Source organism: Haliotis cracherodii, unplaced genomic scaffold (genome assembly GCF_022045235.1).
Source record: "Haliotis cracherodii isolate W230 unplaced genomic scaffold, xgHalCrac1.p SCAF_10, whole genome shotgun sequence".
Classification (NCBI taxonomy): domain Eukaryota; kingdom Metazoa; phylum Mollusca; class Gastropoda; order Lepetellida; family Haliotidae; genus Haliotis; species Haliotis cracherodii.
In genome coordinates, this window is record NW_027266265.1 from 38816955 (window position 1) to 38822954 (window position 6000).

Here is a 6000-nt window from a genome sequence, read left to right on the forward strand (position 1 = left end):
GGGCCACCCGTGCCCCCAGAACTCGGTGAAGGTCGGGAGTACGGTACCCGCCGAACGATCTGTCGTGTGTCAGTTGAGATGTTTACAAGTTAGGACATGGCACAGTACGACATGACAACCAATGTCATTTAAAGAAAATTATTTTCTCCATGTTTTCAAAATACCGTAAGGTTTCCTCCGAGAAACATTTCAACAGATAATTATCGCCGCGAATAGCTGGAAAATTACTGACTCGGCGTAAAAAAACATTTACTCATTCAACAGATAATGAACGACCTACTTCACAATGAAACCCCTGTCTTCACGTTATCCCCCTCGGTAGAAGACACTGTGACCAGACACTCCCATGGAGGCCGCGATCACCCTGCTTGTGTAAACTGTCTTCATCAACAAGGAACGCCAACAAACAGATAACAAACACAGGTCTGCACCGGGGTCACATGGAGATGATAGAATATTGCTTCCCCAGATTGGTAAATATACAAGCCATGCAAAATCAACACATATTTATGGAACGTTATTTCAGGTTAAACATCGGATACAGAGGAGGGAAGGAAGATATTAAAGAGAGCCAGAAGCATATCTCATCCTCATAGAACAATACCATGGGTTTCCGCAAGGCTCGCGAAGATATTTGTTCCCGTTTATCATAACGACTATGTAAAGGGTCCTTTTCTATTTCGTCTCTGGTCGTTTCTTATACATATACGTCCTTGGTAGGGTGGACTGTTTTGTTGAACGACGAACTCCATACCATTTTAAAAGCTACATGACGGTGTCCTGTAAACATCTGAGGCTGGTCCAGACGAACCTGTGATTGATACTAAGAGCAAAATTCGACGTTGTTGGGGTACGATGACACGCAATCAATCAAGCTACCGAGTCTGACCATCCGATCCATTGTGACGCCTCGGACGACAACCAGAGTTGTTGGGGACCAATTGTAACGTTACCCGTTATGGCCACGGGTGCTATGGGTCAGTCGGGTAGGCTGATGGGTAACCATTTCGTTCTTTACGTCATAAGACGTGGGTTCGATAATCTGAACCCTATAACTTGCGTTCTCTGTCTTGATACAGGCCGTCCAGTGTCTAGCAAGCACACATCTGTCCACCCGCAGTTTCTTACCCCTACTCTTGCAAACCGACTTGAGGTATGACACAAATCTTCAAAATTACTCGTCAAAGAATCTAGCTATATGATTGGCCAGTCGCTGTGCCATACACGTTAGCTGACCGGCCAGTGCGGAAAAATGACGTCATAATATTTGACGTGACGTCACTTGCTTGTTACATCACAGAATCTGTATCTGATGAGCTCGTTTGCACTTCGTGGTACCATATACTGAAAATCCGATATCGATCACTTGTTAGAATTAATTTTAACACATATTTTACCTAAATTAGGCTTTTGTTTCTCCACGTAACTCATATTATCAGATAATGGGTAGGTCTCTCGGCAGGATAAAGCAAACGGATAAAAACGGTATCCGTTTGGGATACAATATGGAAGTTCAGGTAGGTACTTCTTTCAGCGTTTACCGACAAACAAGACCAAGGCTCACTAAATACAATGTTTATTCCTAATTACCATGCCAACCTATCGCTTGATAACCTCTATATCTATTGTGATCAAAGAATATGGCCTATCTATTGTGATCAAAGAATATGGCCGAACTTGACTTTTTCCTGTTCGTTATCACACACACCCCAACTAGGCCCATGTAACATAGTTAAAATAAAGAAATCTACAGGAATATATTGAAAAAGGCCGAGGTGGTTTTGAAAGGTTTCTACAGCAGTTACCCTGTGTCATAACGCAAAAGGAAGTATGCTGATAACCGAAAAATATTTTCGGAACAAACACACAAAAACATATGTTAACTAAAGCTGTATTTTAGATAAACAGGTTTCGTGACAGTGTAACACGCAGATAAACTCTCCAAGTAGGTCAACGACCCTGACAGGTGCTGAGGTTGCAGTTGCTGTTGCCCCACTTTCTCCCCAACATTCCACTCAGCTCAATCCTCCTTAGTCCTGCACAATGACTGTGGATTTAAATGTTTTAGGTATTTATTTTTACTAAAAGCCTAGGCAAGTCTAGATCAAACTAACCAAGTCTGGTTTGCGTGATTCCACAGCAGAAGTAAAAAGTTTTTTTTGCAAATTTTAAAAAATAAATAACTTAAAGATACGTTTTCATTGACCATGTGTTCGTCTATATCCTCCCCAGGTACACCCAACAGCACCCAGTACACGCACATGAGGTAGATCGCACCCCAGTGTTGTCATGTTATGTCAGCGACCCTGCTGATGGGTGTCAAAATATCTTCACTCTTCACACACACACTTTCATGAATGAAGGTCTTAGTACATGGGGAGGGGGTGGGGGGTGGGGGGTGGGGGGGGTGGGTTGGGGGGTGGGGGGTTGTTTGAGAGAGCTTTTACGTTACAATCATGTCTACATGGCGCAGCATGTAGCAACAGGTGCACAGATACAACACATCAAGTACAGCGCCCTTGTGGTTTTCGGTGTACAAATAAGATCAGTGTTGGCATAAATACAATAGAATGTCGGTCAGTAGGCTGGGCATCTAACAGCACGTCATACGTCCAGTGTTGAATGTAGATAAAAGCATAGAACGCAAAAGGCGGTGTACATAACACGCCTCTCCACCGACTAAGCAGTTGGGATTACAAATCACGCCTCACATCACATATAAACTACTGCCTTGTTACACTGTGGGTATATTCTTCCTCTAGGCCGTGATTGCTGTATGTGGTGATGTCAGAATCTGCGCTCAGTTGGCCTGGTTACGTGTAAAGTCATGGGTTAATTGAAGCATAAAGAGTACAAATCCAGAAGTGATATTGTAGTGTTGGGTATACATGGCGAGAAAAGATGCTGAGGATACAGTGGTAGAGGACTTGTACCAGGTCGTTGTCCCGAGCCCCCTCCTCAACCTGCGTGACGCAACCAGTCTAGATGCCGCCCTCACCCTAACCACCACCCCCCCCCCCCCCCATCCTTGTATTAGTGATAGCAGATGTATTTGAGGCGGACGAGGTTCACTGACCTCTGACGTGTATGTAGCTCTCCTTCCCCACCCTATACAGTTACACCCCTCTACTGTAGTCAAGTTGATCCCCACCCACCCATCCCAACCCCTACCCTAATACAGCAGCTCTCTCCCACCATTGACAGCTGCAACCTCACGGTAGACAGGTAGTCACACCTACAAAAGACGGATAGATAGATCTGCCTCCCCCATCCAAAACAGCTGCTATCCCACCCTAGACCCTACTGTAGACAAGTAAACCCCCACCCTAGACAGCTAAACTGCCCCACCCTACACAATTACCCCTTCCTGCGCTCTTCCATCCCAGACAGGCTGACCCTCATCTGTTACAGTCACACACCCGATACACAAATACCCCCACACACCCCACCCTCACCCTCACCCCGGACAGAGCTACTTTCCCACACGTCAGACAGCTTCACCCCCACACATTAGACAAATACACCCCACCCGGAACAGCCGCTCTCCCCCATATTAGACAAAGTGGCCCCGCTGTAGACATCTACTCTTCTCGCCCACGTTAGGCAGTGAACGGGGAAAGTATTATGTAAACAACACATCGCCTTTGCTTAGAATTTAGATCAAGGCTGACTATAGAGACACTGAAATACGTTTTCCTCAAGTAGCGCATGAAACTGCTATTTATATCACTGTAGTGAGCACAGTCGCTGGGTTTTACGCCTGCCTCGTTCATAGACTTGACTCATATTACCAACTTGTGTGTTGGGCCGTCATACTGGCCGATGGTTATTACACGATATGTTAGAGTAGACATACACTAGAAAGAGACTGGGTGTCCCCGAAAACACACACTCGCAAGGTTAATAAGTAAATGCGACTCTGGTCTGTGTCCCATCCCTTCCTGCAATACCCTTCTCGACGGCTGGGACCAGGCGTGTGATAAAGGGTGGTGTAAACAGAGATAAAGTATGCTAAAAGCAGAGATAAAGTATGACATACGCAGGGAGATAAAACCTGGGGGTAATTACTATGGATGTTATCGTCAGTGAGTTTAGAAAAGTAGCCATGTGCGCGCAAACCAGGCAAGCAGAAACATGACCCGTCAACATAAACAAACTCTGTAACCAAGACCCGACGATATGTGATACGGGATCCTATGGTATGAACTCCAAGTCGACTATCACCTTCTATTAGCCGACTATTACCCCCATCTAGCCACTTCCAAGCACCCCAAACAACAAGCACGTTGACAGTGGAATGTTGTGGCCGCCATGTTTGTTGTTATGCATGGATTTCGTGGGTTATTCCATTTCCGCGTTTGAACGTGCAGATAATTCTCCTCCTACTGTGTACATGTAACTGATGTGTAGACACAACACAAGCCCTTACCTTAATCTGATGTCAACTGTTTCTCCCTCAAATACACTCGATAGTAATCCCATCCGATACAAGCAGCACGAAGACACAGCACGGAGTGAACACTCTCGCTTCAAAAGCCGAGCATGCTACGTACAGGCAGCCCCTCAGCCACTGTTACGGCGGGCGTGAGAACTCAACTAAAATCAATTGTAGGTCCCCGCTGACTGTGCTATCGACTAGAGCGCTTCCACCGCCATGGTAATCCGCGGTAGCCACAATAAAAAGATCCCTCTCATAAACTTATTCCATTCGCACGTCGGGCCCTACAGTGACCGGAAGTATTTCAAACAGACATATTCCGGGTCGAGGGGTTATTGCTGAGGTCATATATGTACAACCGGTACTTCACCGTACTCGAATGTGCGTCGGTGTTATAGATCCGTCTCCATGGTTTCGTGGAATCGAGGGAGACCCGCGAACTTCAGACTGGCTCTGGCTTCCCACTTGCTTCTGGGATAGGATGAACTCAAACTGTCGGATCGGCTGCTGATGTGCCGACCGCTGTTGAGTTTGAGTCGGGGGGTTGTTGTGTCAGGTAAGCGTGGGGGCAGGAGACGAAGGGTTTACTTTACCGCCAGTTGAGATAATACAACGGTTCTCTGACAGGGATCGCTTTTGTAAACAGCTAGTCGTGATCTTGCATCGACCTGTGCAGGCTGTTGCATCATACAATACACTGGTGCTGTAAGTCGTCATCACTGGTTGCAGCGTGTGTTTAATAAATTGTCATTAATACCAACTGTTATAAATCTTTTTAACCGTGAAGATCCGGGGTAGAATAGGTCTTCAGGAACCCATGATTGCCGTGAGAGGCGACTATGCTTGTCGTAAGGGTCGACTAACGGGATCGGGTAGTCAGACTGGCTGGTTGATGCATGTCATTGCATCCGAAGAGCGTAGACCGATGCTCATGATGTCAATCACAGGATTGTCTGACGATTATTGACAGACCGTCCCTTCAGCTGAAATCATCATCAGTATTACAACATATTTTCTTTCACACTGTAATTTTCACACAACAAATTGCCTTCATCCCTAATGCAGCATATTTCCTTTACACTGTAAACAACAAATTGCCTTTATCACTAATGCAGCATATTTCCTTTACACTGTTAACAACAAATTGCCTTCATCCCTAATGCAGCATATTTCCTTTACACTGTAAACAACAAATTGCCTTTATCACTAATGCAGCATATTTCCTTTACACTGTTAACAACAAAATGCCTTCATCCCTAGTGCAGCATATTTCCTTTACACTGTTAACAACAAAATGCCTTCATCCCTAATTTTTCACTAGTTGCAGCATATTTTCTTTACACTGTTAACAACAAATTGTCTTTCTCTCTAGTCGCAGTATATTTTTCACATTTTAATGTTGACTTAATGCCATTATCACTTAACGCATGTCATATTTTACTGTTAACGTCAGATATGGTGTCTTTATCACAAGTGGAAGAATAACACCTTTTGAAGTTAACAGCATAATGTCATTATTACTTCATGCATATGATATGACCCGTGAAGATCCGGGGTAGAAT

The 6000-nt window shown here is 44.9% G+C and overlaps 1 protein-coding gene across 2 annotated transcripts in view; it reads right to left on the reverse strand.

Moving 5' to 3' along the window:
* Positions 1-5009, reverse strand: part of LOC139454365 (uncharacterized) — a 131512-nt gene extending 126503 nt beyond the window's left edge. The window contains exon 1 of one of the 2 annotated variants that reach the window (XM_071236016.1): positions 4430-5009. The gene's annotated coding sequence lies outside the window, so the exon portion shown is untranslated. The remainder of the gene's footprint in view (positions 1-4429) is intronic. The other variant, XM_071236013.1, reaches the window with a different exon arrangement.
* Positions 5010-6000: the final 991 nt, after the last annotated feature.